At 36.1% G+C, this 20,152-nt stretch overlaps 1 long non-coding RNA gene across 11 annotated transcripts in view; it reads left to right on the forward strand.

Moving 5' to 3' along the window:
- Window positions 1-20,152, forward strand: part of LOC123801282 (uncharacterized) — a 925,199-nt gene that overhangs the window by 536,379 nt on the left and 368,668 nt on the right. For all 11 annotated transcript variants that reach the window (XR_015727939.1, XR_015727938.1, XR_015727934.1 and 8 more), the window contains one exon: window positions 14,181-14,295. This is a non-coding gene — a long non-coding RNA (uncharacterized LOC123801282). The remainder of the gene's footprint in view (window positions 1-14,180; window positions 14,296-20,152) is intronic.

The raw sequence follows: 20,152 nt of genomic DNA on the forward strand, positions 1-20,152 counted from the left end.
TAGATACTGTTAATGCGATATATGTTATTACAAAGATTTAAAAGACTCCAAGCTTAAGTTTACCTAGATAAATACATTTTGTTAAATCTGTATAAGAGTTTTATCTACTTATAAAAAATAGTCTGCCATTTATAAAAATAGAAGGAAAAATGTAACTAACTTTAATTGAACTCAGTTCATTTGGTTGACACTATTAAACATACATTCTGTATTATTATAGACAAGGCCAGGGCCTTGTCTCCTGGCCCTCAGATGTATTATCTCTGCCTTTCTTTTCCTGTCCTGTGCTCGGGAGTCTCACACTTCAGACTATATCACCTGAAATATGTTGCAAGCTGGATTTCCAGCTATTTTACTATTATTTTTATGGAGTTATTAAAGATAAGCAGGACATCATATTAAATGTTGACATTTTCCCCATATCAACCCTACCTAGGGCAGACAAATTAATCTTGAAATATGAGAGATTAGTTATAACAGGGATTTATTTTGGTTATTATTTTGCAGTGCCCCAAAATAAAAGCAAGCAGTTGGAATGAGGAATTACATAACAATGCTTATGAATTAAATAAATGATTACAAATGGCTATTAACTAAGGAAGTCAAATCTAGATCATAAATTTCGTCTGAAATATGAAACACTGTGTACACTTGAATCCATAAAAGATTATTTATACTATCAAATACTTAGATTCAGTGATGATCTTGAAGAATGAATACATAGTGAAAAATTATTTGGAGTCAATTTCATGTCCTGATTTTTGTCTTGGAATTTCATCATACATTTCTATACATTATTATTAAACTTTGGTTCAATACATTAATTTTACTAATTTATTAGTTGAAAAAACCTTGTGATTTTATTTTTAGTTTTGAAGTATAAAATGATAAAATATGTTGAGTATTCATAAATAAAAAAATTTATCACTTATAAATGTATTCTTCTGAAGATTTGACTAATACTGGCACATCCCATATTTTTTTGATTTATTTTAAGAAAACGTTTGCAAATACAAATAAAAGTCTACCCTACTTCATAGCCCATCTACTTTCTTTTCCTTTACCTACTCAGCAAATGATATATATGCTTCTTATGCAAATTTCTCATACTATTTATAATATATATGTATTTTGTTTAGGGAGTGCTTACAATTTACATACAGAGTGTCATATGATTTGTGGTATTTGTAACTACATTTGTCCTTTACCGTCATAGGTTTAAAAATATTCATCCATATTGATACATATACTGATATATTTAGATTTATTTCTAGCATTTTAGTTTCTTTTCCCTATTTAATATGCACTTGTTGGATGTTTCCTTCTTTTCTTTTTCTCATATGGTTCAAGTTTTATTAACTTTTAGTTTCTATTTTGCTTGCAGAAGCTATATATTCTGTACTTTTAGTGATTACTCTTAAATTTCTGACATGAAAACTTCACAATGAAAAGGTTAAAATTTATTACTCTATCTTCCACCTAAACAATAAAAAAGTACTGGAAGAATTTAACAACTTCTGCCACTTTCTAAATCTACGTGTTATTGTTACCTAGTAGTTATATTCCATTATGATTATTGTTTAATTCCTAGAATTAGCCACTGCCATGCTGCTATTTTTGCTGTTGTTTTATATTTTATTTGGTCAATACTTAATTGGTGACTCTCTGACAGTTATATTATTTAGAACAGAATCCATATGGAGGTTGAAGGCAGGGAAAATGATTCCCTTAAAAACAAGAAGTTTTGTTTGTTTGTTAGAATGTTTTCATTACTATTCCTTGGAAAGTCTTGGTTTTTTGTACACCCAGTATTTCTATATCCTGCTTTAAAGGATTTGGTTAAACTTGTCTGTGACTTTATAGGACATTAATCTGTAGCATTGTGGGTTTTTTCTTTTAACAATTGCTGAACATCCCAAGCCTAAGTACGAAGATACTGAATGATGAAATGATGCAGAGCTAGATTCTCCTGGGTAGCCGGGTCAGGGAGATACAATAGAGCAGTTGTTGACATTAAAAAGGAATGGATTGAAATAACATACCATGAAATTGATGAGGCTACAGTGGAGGCAGGAAGGTTCTGAGTGATTGAAATGATATGGAGAAAATAAAATCTGAGTCCCTGCGAGGTTGAAGAACAAGCCTTTTGGGTGACTATTAGAGAGACCCAAAGGAAGCTAGGAGACAGTTTCCAGAAAGTGGTATTTTTTATTATTATTTGAATTTCAGAAATGGAGCAATTGAGTGTTAGCAAAAGTGCTTTAGTGTGGCCATGAGATTAGGTGGCTAAAGGGGAATAGAAGAAGTCATAGGAACAGAAAATGAGAAATGTAAGAAGCTAAAACTATTGTTCAGGTTATCTCTGAATAGTAGAGCTGTGGTAGAGAGGAGCACCAAGAGCCAGGGCTAAAATTTTCTTCTTTGAAAGAGAAGGAATAATCAGGTGGTTGGTCGTGACAGTAACAAAGTGAAGTTTAGGCTGTCCTCAGTGTCACTGGAGGAAGATTTTAATATGAGCATTCTTCGGAAAGAGACTGGCAGAAGCATTCAGGAAAAGTAGGGATGCTACCTTTCCTTTGAAACCTGAGTCGTGTGATATGAAAAGTTTCCGCTCTGGGAAAATCAGTGGCTCTAGGTAGGGATCGGGATCCAATTACGTCAAGGAGGTGGAGGGAGATTCTCAGTAAAGTAGTCAATGTAGGATTTTTTTTTTTTTTGCTTTTTTTTTTTTAATTAATTTTTGTTGGTGTGTTTGTTTTTAATGTTTCCTACAATGGAAGGAATGGTTTAGGGAGCATGGTAAAAGGCTTAGAAGAAATGAGACTGAGTTAGGAAGAAGAAAGTATAGATTAGTTTGAGGATAAATGAAAGTTTCAGGAAAAGACAAGTAACTAGGGAAGTTTATATTTTGGATCATAAACAAAACCCAATAGATTTAGTAACTGGGCAAATGACTAATAAAGAATTAAGCTCAGAAATACTGTGATGGGTAGTATGTGGTAATAGCCTTGTCTCTAGGTGCTCAGGGCACAAAGGGTGAGGTCACTCTTACTGCTGGCTGTTCTCTGTGATCTGGGGATACCTCCTGGGAAACTCTTGGTCTTGACTTCAGTAGTAGAATTAGTAGGAAGCCTGGGGCAGCTTCCTATTATAGACAGTGAGATGGACCAAGCAGAGTCCAGAGGGTACAGCTTCTCTTTTGTCAGTAAAGAAATATGTTTGTCGATGAATGTCATGCGTCTCTAGATTGGCTGTAAGCATTGCTGGAGATACTTCTAGAAAAGGTTTCTCATCTAAAGAACACCTAAAGTGTTCATCCTCTTCATGAGGAGGTCTTATAAAAGCCAAGACACAGGTACCTTTAAAGAGTAATTTATTCTCACATGTTTGTTCCCAGACTAAAAAAAGAAAACAAAAACAAAACAACAACAAAAAACTAATACTCAACTGAAATTACATATAAAATGAAATTAAATATAAAAATAATTGAGAGGAGTTTTAAATAAATTAAAAATTATTTATGAAAACAAAAAATGAAAAGCTGAAGTGTTTAATTTTTGTTTTTCTCTGTAATTTAAAATGTATGCAATACTTTATACTAAGTATTCAGGACTCGATGGTCAGAGAGTGAGAAATATAAAAACATTTGCTTGTCCTACCTTCCTCACAGAGGTTAAGACCTCAGTGTACTGACCTATAAGTTGAGTGTACATAGTCACATATATCTAAGGCTTGCTCTGGCTCTAAAATGGATGATTCTCCTGTGGAAGAAAGTCAAACACAGAACTATTAGCATAAATCTTTATTTGAAAATACCAGGCAGGAGAAAGCTACAAAGGAGCCAGGAGTCTAACTTGGCATGGCTGACTCTTTTAGGATTGTTTTGTCACTAGCTGGTCAGGGATGGCACTCAGAAGAGGAAGGAATTATTTTTGCAGATTAGCAACCATTGTTTGGGCTATTTGGGTTTTATCAAAGGCAAGAGAGAGGGAGAGTTCAAGGCAAAGGTCATGTGCTGGTGGGGCAGGGGAGGTAAGCGACAGCTATAGGGGACAAGGATGTGCAAGGCCCACAGTGGATACTTCTCAGTCCTCAGTGCATATCTCTCATTCTCTTCAACTCATATTTTAATACATTTAATAAATAATAAACAAGCAATAAATAAATCAGTTTATATCCTTAGGAATATTATAAGCCAAATGTGAAATTTTGGGTTGGAGGTCCAGTCAGAGTTCTGGCTTCTTCATATTCTGGAAATAACCTTTTTCCCTTTTGGCTAAATTGTGAGGTTAGTTTTGAATCTATGCATAGTATAGGTTTGATGCCTGAGTCAATCCTTCATTCATTTATTCTTTCATTCACTGAAAACTATTTATTGGAGAACTTCTGTGTCAGGCTGTTCCAGGCACCCAATAAACAAGAGAGTATGAGACTATGATAGAGAGAGGGAGAAGGAGAGAGAGAGAGAGAGAGAGAGAGAGAGGGAGAGAGACAGGAGCCTTCCCTTTAGGAACTTGTTTTTTTAGGCTATTAGTTACATTATCTTGTCAAGCACAGTGACCTGATAGTAAATTAATATCTCAAGCTATAACAAATAGCCAAGCTTAACAATTGCTGAATTTAAAAATGTAAATTTTAATTTACTTTTTTAATAAATGCAAATTTCAAGCAGAAGGGGACCTTCAAATGTGTATACCTGCCTCATGCAGCTTGTATTTGTGGAGTCCCTCCTTACTCTAAGAAGAGATTTCAAAATTATGGAGAAAATGAGGTCAGTCCATATACATAGCACCACAAAATTACTTAGTTGCAACACGAGTACTTGAAACGTAAAATTTGTAACAAGTAAGTTTGTTGTTTAGCACGAGGTGTCCTTAGTTTTCCAAATGACCCAGGGTGTTTTAAAATGTCCTTTAATAACCGTTTTGGTAGAAATGCATGTAGCAGAAGCTACAAAGCTGAATGAGACATTCTAATGGATTCCAAAACCCTCTGTAAAGGTCTTATTTTTCTTAGGAGGAAGGGAAAAATCTTGTAAAAGATTGAAAAGGCTGAGGGAACTTTAACTTGCATGACCAATACTTACTGACCTTGGCTGTTTTATAAGGGGTCACATTTTATTTTTGTACAGATAAACTGCTGAAATATCTGCAATGCACTGGAAGAAAAAGTGTTTTTCTGCATTTATCATATACTACTATAACCACCCCCTCTTCACTGATGTGTTCATTTCTTTTTTCAGCTTAGAGCAGGACAGAAGTTCAATGAGAAAATTCATCCCATACTTCTTACCATGACTCAGAGATGTAATACAACACAGTTTCCCTCGCTGGAAATCTTAACCCATTCTTAAACCTAAGGGAAAAAGGCTTCACAAGACTTTAGCTCGTCGTTTATACGTTTTATATTTAACTGCTTCTGGTGAAAATAGAAGTTATCCTGAATATTAAGTCATCTCTCTTTAATTAATCCTGCTGCATTCCACAGTGGAGTTTTCCTTTGTTTAGCGTCGTGCTTTTTTTTCTCCTTACCCCCACCCCTGCTTAAGTATTTGTATAGAATGATGTTTTTGTTTCCGCTGCTGTGTCTTTGGTTCCAAGTTTTAGTTTCCTAATATGCAAGCAAACAGTGTTCTCCAGTAACCCATGAGATTTTCACTTGAGAGGACATAAATTTGATTACCCTCTGAAAGCATTTTTTAGGAGCTGAAGGATAAAAGTAAAAGGATCCAAGCACATTAAAGTGTGCACAGTAGTCTCTGGATTCTTCAAATCTTAATAAATGAAGAAAGTAGTTAAAAAATTTATATTTTATTATAATTTTGGGGGTAAGAAGTTTGGCTCCATTATGTTTGCAAAGACCAAGACTAGCATTGCCAGGAAACTGCCAAAATAATTGCATAATTGTAAAACAAAATTTGGTTTGTGATATACAATGATACTGAATTCTTTGTTAATCTTTATGAGAATTCTCAGAGTCAGGTGAACTCTGACCTTAATTTATTTCCCTTGTAGATTCACATAATGACTTTTCAGTCCTTGACATTTCTTGAATTTTCAGATATATGGTGCTGTTAGGGAGGAAAAAATCTTTCTAAGTCCTTCAAAGTTTCTTCTAGCTGGTCTAAGAATTAAATTGACAAGAGACAGATTAATAGGAGAAAATCAAACTTAATTTTATATGTATGAGAACTCCACGAACATAAGAGATTCAAAGACTGAAAGATACAATGAAGTATATATGCTATCCCGAGCTAAGGAACGGGATAGGGGTCTGGGGCTTCAAAGGTGAAGAGGGCAATTCACAAGCAATTCCTTCTTCGATAAGAAAGAGAGCAGATGTTTAGGAATTAGATGTTTACCCTGTCATACAGATGGGTCACTTAGATCAAATTTATCTCTGGTCATAACTCTTATACTGGGAGACACCCTCCTGAGATTCTTCAAGGGAGTTAAGGGAGGGGAAAGATTTCCCTTGAGCCTGCGGCTCTTGATTGCCTTCAGCTCAAAATAAGCCACATGCCAAAATGGCACATTTTGGGAAGACTTGTTATGGACTAAAACAGTGGCAATAGTCCATTTTGCAGTCTTAAGGCTTTGAATATATTTAAAAATATATTCTTTGATATATATATATATATATAAAATAACATTTTATAAACCAAACCTTATTAACTGGCATTTAAAAGGCTACAAAGATTGATAAAAGACAGACTGGGCTTTTGTTTATTTCAGCTTATATTCACCTCTTTTTTTCCTGATCATTTTTAAAGTCAATCTCTTAATTTACTGTAACTGAGTTTACCAATCCTGTTATTATGCTGACTGTGTGAAAATGAAGTGATTTTCCTCTAAAACCAAGATAAAACTTTTGATCCACGCTTCTTTAAGAATATATGATTTTTAGTAGCTCAATTTTCATTTCTGGTGTCTTGATTACCATCCTACGAACAGTTTACTTAACACACATCCATTGTTCTATTCCTCTATACTAGCATGAGAATGAGAGAGGAAGAAAGAAGTAGAGATGAAATGAGTGGTGACTTGTTTTTCAACATCTTGGAATTAAAGGGCTATTGACTTCTCTTGTTTATACTGCCATTTTCAACATTACATTTCACTATTATATTTTACTAACTTGTCAGTTCAATGTCATAAACGTTTATTGAACATACACCAAGTGCCCAGTTACTGTGCCATAAGGAACAGCAAGTTCAGAAGTTCAAGGTCTATCCAACAAGACTCAACATTATTCCAGTCCAGAGGATTAATTATATGGTCAATCTAGTTAGCATGCTTCTCCTTGGGAGGCTATTCATGATTTCTTTACATTTGCCTGCGGATCCTTTATTTTTAAAGCGCCTGTAGCTAGTTTTCTACACAACACCGTGCAAGTTGGGATCTATATGAATAGACAGATTTCTGAAGTTCTTGCGGTTAGTTTGGTTCCAACTCATTTGATGCACTTACTGAAAATGCTTGATTTCAAAGCACATATTGGCTCCTCGGCAGTGTCTCAGCATAATAATTAGTCAAACTTGGACAATAAATGGCCTCATTAGTTACTCCTTTAAGCATTTGCAATACAAATACCTATTTGTAGAATAGATTTCTCTCCGCTGCTAATAAATTTGTAGTTGATAAAAGAGAAAGCTGTATTTTTGTTAACAATTAGCATTTGCTGCCCTTAAATAAATAAACTGAAGTGTTGGTGGCCTGAGGCTGAATGGCAACAGCCATCAATATCATATGGATTACAAAGAACGTAGTACATACAGTCACCTCTCCCACTATGCAACTTCCTAGTGTAGGCAGAGGAATTCTTTTGTTATGCAAATGCCCTATTTAAAGATAACATGTGTACAAAGGAAAGTAATGGAAGGTCATTTCTAAGACTGGACAGATGGATGAAAAATTCCAGAGCGCTTTGCCAAGCACCTGGCATTATATGAATGACAGCTGATGATTAGAATCACAAAGAAGAATTTGTATTATCACAGGTGACAGTGTTACTAATTGAAGAGGTTACTTATTACGGAATTGGTCAGTTTCCCTTCAGCTACACTCAGGATCCAAGGGCTGCAGAAAATGAATACCCAGCACACAGTGTTGTCTTAGGGGAACCAAATGAAGGTGGGAGGAAGAGGGGAAGAAGTCTTGCTGAGGGTGTAAAGACTCACAGCGGGCTTGAGTTCTGTGCTGCTGAGAAGATGCTCACAGCACAATCTCAAAGTTGCAGAGGAAATAAGAGATAACACACCTTTAAGATAGATTTTTATGTCACTTTCTAACAAGACCAGACCACAGTTTCTTTTGGAAGTATAAAAATCCAATAGATCTGGGCCTCATTATGATATGTATCCCTGTTTTCTAGATAATAGCATGCCATTAGGCATGTTGGCTGAATATTTTAAGAGCACAATAGTGCAGACTGTAGCTCTCTGTGCTTCTATCAGAATATTCAGAGATCTCGCATCTTTCAAAGGCGGTTTGCCAAAGGCTTTCCCATGCTGCATGCGCTGCTGCTTTGCCTCTCCTCTACGCCTTATTGAATCTATTAGACGACGAACACATCTCTCAGTCATCAGACTTCTTGCTGACAACACCTGTCAGTCTGTCATTCCACTTCAGAGAGAGATATTGTAGGGTGTCGTTTGGCAGAATTAAAAAGAAAATGGGAGGAAGCAAATCTGAGATAGTTATTCTCATAAAAGGAATGATACAACTATTATTATTTGAAAATAAATTCAAGGAAATACTTAGGAAGTAAAGATTAGAATGATTTTTGCCATAAATACGTATCAGTGGTATTAGATATCATGTTAAAATTTCAAATACAGTCAAGAAACCTAAACAACTTTGTGTTTGGATCGATAACAGAATATATATCCTTTTTCAAAATCCATTTATATTGAAAGGCAAACAACCTCATAATTTTTTTGTAGGGCTAGAATATTAAATATTTGAGCATGAAAACAAGTTTTAGAAAACTAATTGACTTCGGGAAAGCTTTGAGAATTAACTTTACATAGCAACATAAAGCTTACTAAGTAATAGATATATGTAAGAGTGATGATTTTTAAAATACTGTTTTTAGAGTTTCCTATTATTGGTTCTTTTTTATTTGTTTATCTTTTATTCATTCGGTAAATAATAACATCAATCTTGATATATCTTATTTTATAATATTGCCTATAAATAAGAAAGAAATTACTTTCTGTATGCCGTGGAGTTTCTCTTTATTGTTTTTTTCAGTTACTTCCCTTAAAAACCAAACTATCACATAATCAGACAGTTTTAATGCAAAGAAACACACCCCTCACACAGATATTTCAAGTTGTTGTGTTTAATTCTTATTGGATTTTTTTTGTTTGTTCGTTTTATTGGTATAGCCCATTTACTTTTTATGAATCTGTTTTACATAGGAGAAATCGATGAGGGAATATTAATTTTTTCATACATGACAAAGGAGCTCCTCCTCTGTGAGTCACGGAAGAGTGAGTCAAGTGCGCTGGGATTTCTCCCCTTCAACCTGTGACGACGATTTTTTTTTTTAAATTTTCTAGTTTATTTGTCCTATTTTTCTTAAGGATAAATGTCACCCATGACCTCCACAAGGAAAAATGTAAATTAGTGAAAATGAAACCAAAACAACCTGTGAAATGTGTGTTTTTTAAATAACTGTGTCTTTCTCATAGAACTACTTCTATTAACTATGGTTTTATTATTAATATTATGCTTCAGAATGGATGATATATCTTTGTTAGATATGTAGTTGTCCTGCAAAAATCATTCCCATAATTTTTATTATTTACAACAACAGAAAATAAGGCCTAGGTGTATTAAATTAAGTATTTATGCCTTTTTGACCACAAAAGACTGTTAATTATATCTAAGTTTACATAAGGGTATGTTTCTGCAGCTTGATATCCCTTTCTTATGTGTATGTCTGTATACGTGTGGTTGTCTATGTGTCCGTCTGTGTCTGTAGCTCCTTTCAATCTGTTTATTTTTGTTGTTGTTTAGGAACATTTTATAAGATGATAATTATAATAATGACAATAAGTACTTTTTAAATTAATGTAAGGCATGAGGTTTCCTAATGTTGCTCTATGTTATATCTCCATTAAAACAGTACTTGTCAAAATAAACAATTTCACTTATTTTCTTGGGAGAATGTTTCTAAATCCAAAGTTGCCCACTTACCTTCAAAGTAAAGCTTTGAAGTCATTCTAAAAAAATCAAACCCATTACCACGTTACCTTACTTAAAATACCTTTTAATAAGGAATTATTTTAATTGAAGAAGAAAAATAAAATTCCTCCTCAGAAAGTTCTTTTTTTTTTTTTTTTTTTAAAGATTTTATTTATTTATTTGACAGAGAGAGACAGCCAGCGAGAGAGGGAACACAGGCAGGGGGAGTGGGAGAGGAAGAAGCAGGCTCCCAGCAGAGGAGCCTGATGTGGGGCAGATCCCCGAACGCTGGGATCCCGCCCTGAGCCGAAGGCAGACGCTTAATGACTGCGCCACGCAGGCGGCGCCGCCTTAAAAAGTTCTTAATCAGTAAATCAGAAATGAGAATCTTGGGAAAAGCGACTAAAGAGCTTGTCTTTAAAAAATGCTCCAGCTAATTTTAATGTACACTAGTGTTTGGCAATCACTGGTTTAAAGAATCTTTTATTTTTTATGTAAACCTCACATCAAACATGCTTTTATTAGTGATTATGTATTTATTTGAGAGAGAGAGGGAGAGAGAGAAAGAGAGAGGGAGAGAGGGAGAGCACGCACGTGCGGGAGCGCGCCCGCGAGAGCACGCGTAGGGGAGGGGCGACAGGAGGGGAAGAAAAGGACTCGGGCTGAGCAGGGAACCCAAGGCTGCTGGATCCCAGGACTCTGAGATCATGACCTGAGCAGAAGGCAGACACAACCCACTGAGTCACCCTGGCGCCGCCAAACATGATTTTGAAGGTAGCTAGTTCGTTCAGAAATGGAATGCTATGCTCACATCTTTATTTAATCTGATTACTCTTCTGGTTCCTGATTTTTAATCGTGTTCTATGTTCTCAAGTAATAATAGTAATTTTTTTCATGATGGTTTACCTAAAGTAACTTTTCTGAAAAAGTCATTTTTCCAGGTTCCTATAGGCACTCTTTTGTAGCAAAATATTTTATATTATTTTTTTATTTTTTATTTTTATTTATTTTTATTTTTTTTAATGATTTTTTATTATATTATGTTAGTCACCATACAGTACATCCCCGGTTTCCGATGTAAGGCTCGATGATTCATTAGTTGTGTATAACACCCAGTGTACCATGCAATACGTGCCCTCCTTACTACCCATCACCAGTCTATCCCATTCCCCCACCCCCTCCCCTCTGAAGTCCTCAGTTTGTTTCTCATAGTCCATAGTCTCTCATGTTTCATTCCCCCTTCTGATTACCCCCCCTTTCTTTATCCCTTTCTTCCCCTACCGATCATCCTAGTTCTTATGTTCCATAGATGAGAGAAATCATATGATAGTTGTCTTTCTCTGCTTGACTTATTTCACTTAGCATTATCTCCTCCAGTGCTGTCCATGTTGTAGCAAATGTTGAGAACTCGTTCTTTCTGATGGCTGAGTAATATTCCATCGTATATATGGACCACAACTTCTTAATCCAGTCATCTGTTGAAGGGCATCTCGGCTCCTTCCATGATTTAGCTATTGTGGACAATGCTGCTATGAACATTGGGGTGCATATGGCCCTTCTCTTCACTACGTCTGTATCTTTGGGGTAAATACCCAGTAGTGCAATGGCTGGATCATAGGGTAGCTCAATTTTTAACTTTTTAAGGGACCTCCACACTGTTTTCCAGAGTGGCTGTACCAACTTGTAGCAAAATATTTTAAAGAATTATTTATCTTTCCTTAGTTACTGCCTAGAGATTACTCGTGATTTTTCACAGCCAAATGTTCGGGCATACACGGCTGTTGAGATGCAGGTGGGTAGATGTCCTGGTGCGATGCAAGCGCTCACGCAGCCTGGAGTTAAAGCCGCAGGTGATTCTGCTCTAGCCTGTGGTTCCAGGCACCTGCCCTGATGTGCATCACCTCAGCGGCTCCCTGACACTGTAGAAAGTCTCACACTCCTGTGTAACCCTCCACATCAGTTATTTGCAGGTGACTTTTATGCGGTGCTTTGGAGATGATGAGGTACACTTAGAATCATATCTTGCAAAATATACATCTAGCAAGACCAAGAGTAAGGTTGTGAAAATGTGAAGTTTACCATATGGCATAAAGCCCTAGGCACCAGGAGTTGGGTCAATCATCAGTTTTCCCATGAGAGTTTTGCTCAAGAAGTTTATTTAACTTGTTGGAAAACCATAAAAGAGTGGATTACATAAGTAATTATTTTACAAATTATTGATATTTTTTTCTTTAGGAGATACTTTTTAGAAATATTTATTATAATAAGAAGACAGCTTTACCTCAGCAAAGGGCTAGGATAATTATGTTTAATACTTGATATAAAATGAGCATAACATCTAGACTCTGATTACTCCAAATCATTTTAATTACTTGACAGTATACATATCCAAAGCAGATTTGATTTGATTTCCTTTGCAAAGAGGTTGAATTAACAAGCAAAAGAGTTTGGAGTAAAAGAATTGGTAAAGAAAGTACAAAGTTAGTGCATCATGAAGGTAGAAAAATTGCCCCAAATTGTTCTGTACTCTCGAAATGAGCAATTTTTTGTATGTTAGTGGATAATACATACTTTAAATTCAAATCTTTTTAGATATCCTAAGTCATATGACCAAGACTAGCATCTCTACAGAGTGATGATTTTAGCAACATCCCTTCATAATACCTCCATATATTATCTTGCTTATGTAATTTTAACTATTTCGCAAAAATAATTTGAATGTCTTCTGTATATAGAAAATGTGCTAAATGTTGGAGATATGGAAATATATGAGAAATACAGTCAAGCTCCAGTGGACGGATAATCTAGTAAAGAAGACGTGAGAACAATTATTACAAGAGCAAAGTGCTTTAAACACTTGATTAAAAATAAAAGCTAAACAGTATTGGAAAAAATAAAGTAGATTTGATTTTTATTTCTACTTTCTTCAGTAACTTTGGTCATGTTATTCACTCAGTGTGCAGGTAGTATGTCATGGGATTAATGTTGAAATTGGGATTTTAGAATAATTTAGGCTAAGAAATCTATTGCACATTTGACACAAACAGGAAGAAATGGTTGAAAATATGGCAAGAAAAATAAGTGTATTCATTTTTCATTTGGAGGAAGATTCTGGCAAATAATAAATCATTTGTGATTTTATGACACTAGACACATTTTTATGTTCACCATTAAGATTGAACTTCATCAAAATTGATTCTGTCTTGGAGAAAACATGACAACCAAGAACTATGTATATATATATATATATGTATGTATACACACACACACACACACACACACACACACAGATAGATACAGCTTTCAGAGCAAGAAGTAAAGAGAGTGATAAGACTGTCAGAGAAACAATATATGAATGAAAGTGACTTTCCTATACAACTTTGGAGGAAGACCAAGTGTACAGTAAGAAAGGAAAAGTTAGTGATCATATATCAGTTCAAATAACAACAGTAAAACAGACTTTAAATTGTGAGATGTTTTTTTAAGAAAAACATTTATTTCCCCCCCCCCCCCAAAATTATAGACAATAGAGTTGGACTTCACAGGGAGGCCATTCGACAGATTGTTAAAGCAAAACACATGCATCTGTCAATCATTTTTATCAGTTCTGACATCTTATTAAAAATTCAAACACATGTTTTATAATTTCAAAAGGAAAAATTACAAGGTATACATTCTCTAATAGTTTTTGGACCTAGCTTTAAAACTCTTCTTCAAACTGCCATAAGCTAAGAAGTAGATCTTTGGGTTGAGAGTTTTTCCCTGCAAAAATGCATCAGATCATCTGCATTAGAAATGGTTTTAAATGTTTATCTAGAAATCTAAGCCTAGACATTTATAAGTATTAGGCAGATGTTCTTCTCAGTTACTTCTAGTGGTTTAATGTAAGGAACTATTGTGAAGGGAATTTATTCTTAGTAGTGAACTAGATATAAATCAGGTTATGACAATTTTATAAGCCTCTATGTACTCTGTACTCTCCATCAGACATTGTATAATACAGCTTCATGGAGCAGGCAGTGAAGAGAGGACCTGTGATCTTAAGGCTGCAGAGAAGAGTGAAGTGAAATCATTCTGACGGTATCAAACTTCCTGCTGTAAGGTAAGCTGAGACTCATTGTGAGGGCCCTACTATATAAAGAGTAATATGTTATACAGTGAAAAAACACAATAAGAAAAAAAATAAACCAAAGTGTGTGATCCTGTGAAGATTGATTGAATAGTAAATTCCTTGTTTATGCTGACATATATACCCCACTATTTCTGACATCTGGGCTTAGAGCATAAAGTGTCCTCTGCCTTTATTGGCCTGTCACTGGCCCCCTTTCCAATGGGCTAATGCTTACTTGTTCCTATGACTCAGCTCACATAACTCCTAAGGGACCCCTCCTTTCATGCCCTCTTCCTCTGCCCTGTCTTTTTCTGTTCCTGGGGTCTCTTGTCCTGGACTGTCAGTGATGTGGAGGCAGAGATCTTGCTTCTTGACTTTCTATGCTGAGTATCTATTCCAGCACTTGGCACCCAGTTGACAGTGGGTGGGATGAAGGATGAAGGATGCACTCCTGGCTTGCATTCTGGGCATGTGACAGCATCCCAATCTTTATGGGGCAGAGAAGAGCTTGAGTATTGAGGGAAACTCAAAGCCTATGTCATACTTCTGCACAATGCACAAGTCTTTCTGCTCTAGGGATTTTTCCCTTTAAATTCACTTTACAGCTTCAGATTTTCATTTTGCCAATTTGAATGAGAAGAGGAGGAGGGCAGATGGGGTGACACTGTCAGGAGCTGCCACTTGCCTTGATAGAATTGTATCCAGAGGCAAGACAGGCAACGTGATACAGGCATATATTTTCTCTCATTTTTCAAGTGTATGGTTATGCGTTTTCATCTTTTTGTGTTAGAAGCTTCAGAAGAGCAGACACTTTTTTTTGTTTGCAGTAGTTGGGGTCAGAGTAAAGAGGGATTCAGAACCAATCAATAATAGCATATGAGTATGGGCATGTTGGAAATGGCTTTCATTTTCTGTTTCTTTATGACTTGGGCATAGTCAAACATTCAATATGTTGTATTGTCAGTCCTTTTGAATAGAAATGAATTAAATTGAAACAGGTGTTTTCTCCCCCACCTTGTACAAATTGCATCAAATATCTATTTGAAAATGTGTTTGAGTGTGTGTGTGTGTGTGTGTGTGTGTGTGTGTGTGTTTATGCAAAGAGAGGGAAAGGGGGAGTTTCTGAAAGGGAAATCTGACAACCAAAAAAAAAAAAGAAAGAAAAGGAAAGAAAAGAAAGACAATTATTGGCCAAAGCTTTAGCGGTTCTAAAGTCTTGAATGCCCTCCAAAATTTCCTGTTCTCAGATACAACTGATGAACCCAAAAGATTGAGAAAAGGAAAAAGGAGTGTGGTTGATGGTCATAAAGGGACATGATTTTCATTCATTAAAATATGGAGCTTCCACCAGACTTTGTCATGGATTTCAAGGACCCCTTGTCAAACAGTGACCTGAAGTTGATGTGCCCATCAGAGTGCTGCCACAGCTATTTGTAGGCTGCACCATGTGGGATGTCTACGGGAAGATCACACAACAGTGCTTGTGCTTAGCACAATGATTAAAAACCATTGTTGGTTTTTGTTGTTTTCTTTCAAGACTGGTAGTCTGTGGATCCTGTAGTTGTATGACAATGACAATGTGTGACAACCTCACCCACTCAAAGGAGAGAAAAGGAAGGATTGTGGAAACAGAAGGGAAAGTGGAGTGGGGTAAGGGGCATGCCTTGTCTGGAGTGAGAATGTTCTCAGTGCTGCCTCAGGATTCTTGTGTATCACTAACGTTGTCCCTCTAGACACCGTGTTTACTACAGACATTCAACTATGGGAGAGAAAAGAGCCAAAAGCAGTGGGAAGCCATTTTGTAATGGGACATGGTAATACCGAGAGGGGCAGTGGATGTCACAGGGACAGTTGATGCCACTAAACTTAATTCATGGGTTCAGATCCTGAGATATTTAGCAGAAGAACCTAATACAGCATTCCATGTATTTCATTGTTAGTAGGGTTTTGAACAAAAAACACCATGAGCGTTTATATTCTGTAAGTTAAACTACCCATAAAGTACACATGTAAGTTAAACATGCATTTATTGAAATGATGTTGAAACTGAAGTAATAGTTCTTGATCATTAAATAAAGAACTTATTTTTCTTGTTTGTTTGCCATGGTTGTTGAAAGTTGGGTTAAAAGTATGGTTTTAGCACATGTAAAAATTAAAAAGAAAGCTACATGCCACATACAACCTACATTAGCTATTTGATCTTGGAAAATTTGCTTTACCATTCCGCAGCTGTTGTGAAGATTGAATAAGAAAAAATTTTTAAACACTCAGTGAAGTGGTAGACATATAATAGTGCTCAATTAAAAGAATTAATTATAAAAAAAGCTACCTGCTAAATCTTTAAACAAAAGGGTAAAATTAGGTACCATTTTATTACCATATTTTGGAAGAGATGAATGCTGGTAATAATGCTCATGAGTCTTACCATATCCCCTCACAACTTCCAGTAAAAAGAGCAGAATTAGGTGTAGGATCAGGCTATTTAGAAATTCAACAGATATTGTTTATTTCTCGGTGCACCAAAAATGACAAAAATATCCTCAAGATTATGTTTGCTTCTCTATATGATGGTTCCTTTTATGACCCCTCCAAGGACTGTATTATAAAGAAAAGACATTATATTTTGAAGAGTTTAAATGTTACAAAATTTAAATAGAAAAAGAAAGTGACTGAGACAGTATATTTTTGGGTAGAAGAATTTTATACATATCCACCCTTTATATGCTCTTATCATCATTTTACTGAGCCCTTGGGTGTATTTTAGCCACATATTTGGACACCAATTAGTTCTTAATTATCTATGAATCATCGATCCACTGACCCCCAAATCAGGCTCTCCTGGAATTCTACTTGATTTCACATTCCCTTTAGACTAGTGTCTCTATTTTAGTAACTGCTTTCCTTTCATCATGGTTGAGGTTATATGAGAGGCATGATTTTTAGGGGTTTTTGAGAGAGATGTTTTTCCATTCCCAATGGTTGACTGTTTTTTGTTTCACGGTTTATATTACTACACTCTAAAAATACAGTCTAGATTTTTTTTTAAGTTCTCCACCTATACATTATTGATTTAAGGAATTATAATACCAAGTCAATGACAATGCTGTGTGCCATGAATATCACGGCAGTGTCAGCATGACAAGTGTGATGAAACCTCTTGCCAGTCCCATGAGGCAGCTTTTGAACGCCGTCAGGCTAAATGCAAGAGACCGTTTTGTTTGCTGTATGGCATTCCTTGCAATTGCTGACTGTGCCCCGGCAGCCTAGTCTGTCCTGGCACTGGCCTTCCCTCCTGGGTATGTTTTGAGCATTGCTGCCATTTAAATTCTTGAAATAGAATGGATCAGTTCCAAGTGGCATGATTGGTACAGGCAGGACAAGTTTATTAGAGAGTCTGGGGTTTGCCCTTGGTCCTGAAAGAACTAAAGAACTATTACTTAAGTCTTAAACAATCTTGATTATTGTGTGAAAGAATGAGGTCTGTAGCATCCATTTTGTGCTGACAGTCCTGCAGTAAGAGCAGGCAGAATGCAGCAGCAGGCACGCGGGGTGCGTGATTTCAGCCGCCCAAATGAAGCCGAACGTGGCATTGCTAACAAAATGAAATAAAGCCAGATATCTGTTTGTATGAACATGTTCGTGTTTAAGCAGTTTAATATGGGGAGTCTTATATACATATGATATATCTCTATTATGTGAAAACCGTCATATATCCTGCTCGTGTTAAGTAACGTCTGTACTGAGATGCTTTCTTTTGGCACAAGATGGCACTTTAACTTCAGAGATCCAATGTGATCTCAGTGAGCTTTCTCATTGCAAATGGAAAACGGTATGGTAGTTCATCCTCTGAAAGCAGAAACCAGAGTTAGAAACAGGCAAAGAAAAGCAGAGAATAGCTTCGCCAGAAAGAAGGTGTTCGCATTATGATGCAAGCAAGGGGGAGGAGGGGGAAGGGCGCAGAGCAGGATAGTTGGTGCAAAATCTCATGTTTAATGAGTTTGAAATTGAAAGGTAAGTTAATATTATTTTACATGTGAACAAAAAACACTTCTGGAAATACTTTTCACTTTAAAACTCATCTAGTCCCCATCAATGTAATTTTCTTAAAGCATGTCTAAGGTACTCTATTGAAAATAAAGAAAAAAATCCAATGATTATGTTTGTATCGTGTCACCTGATCTGTTACCACTGCCACTATTGCTGTTGTTGCTCTGGGGTGTGCATGTGTATGTTTTCTTTTTATAAGGAGTGACAGTTCTGCTCCCTAGCCGATTCCCCTGGGAGCTGACTGTTCTCATTTACATGCATGTAATGTTTCTGTATCAATGCACCCTATCACCAGATATCTCCATTGTCTGGTGCTATTTAGGCATCCTCTTGGGAAGGAGCATAGAGTGGTGCTGAGTTTAAGATGCATGAGCTTGTCAGTCACTCTTGCCCTCCTCACTTTCATACTTAGCTGAAAGCCTTGGTCCCTCCTGGCATTCCCTCTTCCTCATTTTACTGAACAATTTCAGACACGATACTTAAAATCTTTGGGACAAACTTGTTCTGTTCCTATGCCCAGTAATATCCAGCATAAAGAAGAAAATAGTAGGGCAAAATAGGTTTAAAAACCTAGTATAATCGAAATTTTTATAAAATGTATGCATATTTTGCTTCATTGTTTTTAAGAAATGCAAAAACCGAGAGTGTAGCAGAGTCACAGATGAGAATACTTAAGGGCATGTAATAATCACCGCAGAAATGACACCATCTTTGATTTACGGAGCACATAAAGGCTTACTGAGTGTTTTCATCTGTATCTTTTCCTTTTTGTATTTTTAAACTTTACACCTATAGTTATTCATCCTTAATCGAAGCAAATGAATTCACTCTTGCAAATGTAAGCCGAAAGTGGCTTATGTCATGGTGTTTGGTATCTTGTGCACCGGGCAGTGCTGGGGAATCCAGACGTGGACTCCAGGACAAAGTCCTCAGTAACAGTGCTCCCCACACCACACGCCTGTCAGCAGTGCTGCGGCCGCTCAGGGCTGAGCCCTCTGTGACCCATGCAGCTGCCCCAGAAGGGGTCGAAACCTTAGCCACCCTGCTCGCAGGAGACGGTTCTTCCACACAGCAAGCACCTCCTGTTTGTCCCCCTCACATCCTCATTTCAGGAAGTCGGGAGACAAGAGGTAAAACTTAGATCACCTAACTGTATCTTTGCTGCAAGTGAATGTGGGAAATGTAGTATTTTTTGTTTTGTTTTGTTTTTTTCTCTCTGTTGAAAAAGGGGTATACAATAATGGGACTCCCACAATACAGAGAGATGGTTCAAAAGTTTGGGGCAGATGTGAACTCTACGTGGTTCTAAAAAATACTTTTATTATTCCGTTGTTTCAGATGAAAATAACCAAAACTCAGACATTTTGAGGTTCAATACTTTTAAAGAACACCAGATAACGCTGCTATTGTTAATATACTCAAATTATAATATTTTAATATTTAAACTATCTGCATTATTAAGATCTCTTGGGAAAATGTCAGCACTGAGGTTATCTCTATGTATTACGAATATTCACTTTAAAATGTGAAAACTTAGTTTCATTTTAGTAGAGATGTGCTCATTATGCATCCCTAAGGCTAGAAGAAATTATGGCACGAAGGCAAGATCAGTTGGCTCTGGTTCCAGTAAAAAAAGTAATAAAAAAAATAAAGCTTCTTGCCAAAATACTGGCCTTAATGTTTCAGAAAAAAAATTTCTTTTCAAGAAAAAATAATTATTTGATAGATCTTGTATGGAGAAAAAAACAATAGTTTTAAGTATGACAAATTTATAACTCAAACACTATCCAGAGTTATTTAT

The sequence above is a fragment of the Ursus americanus genome, chromosome 20 (genome assembly GCF_024610735.1).
Source record: "Ursus americanus isolate L20-20 chromosome 20, mUrsAme1.1.p, whole genome shotgun sequence".
Classification (NCBI taxonomy): Eukaryota; Metazoa; Chordata; class Mammalia; order Carnivora; family Ursidae; genus Ursus; species Ursus americanus.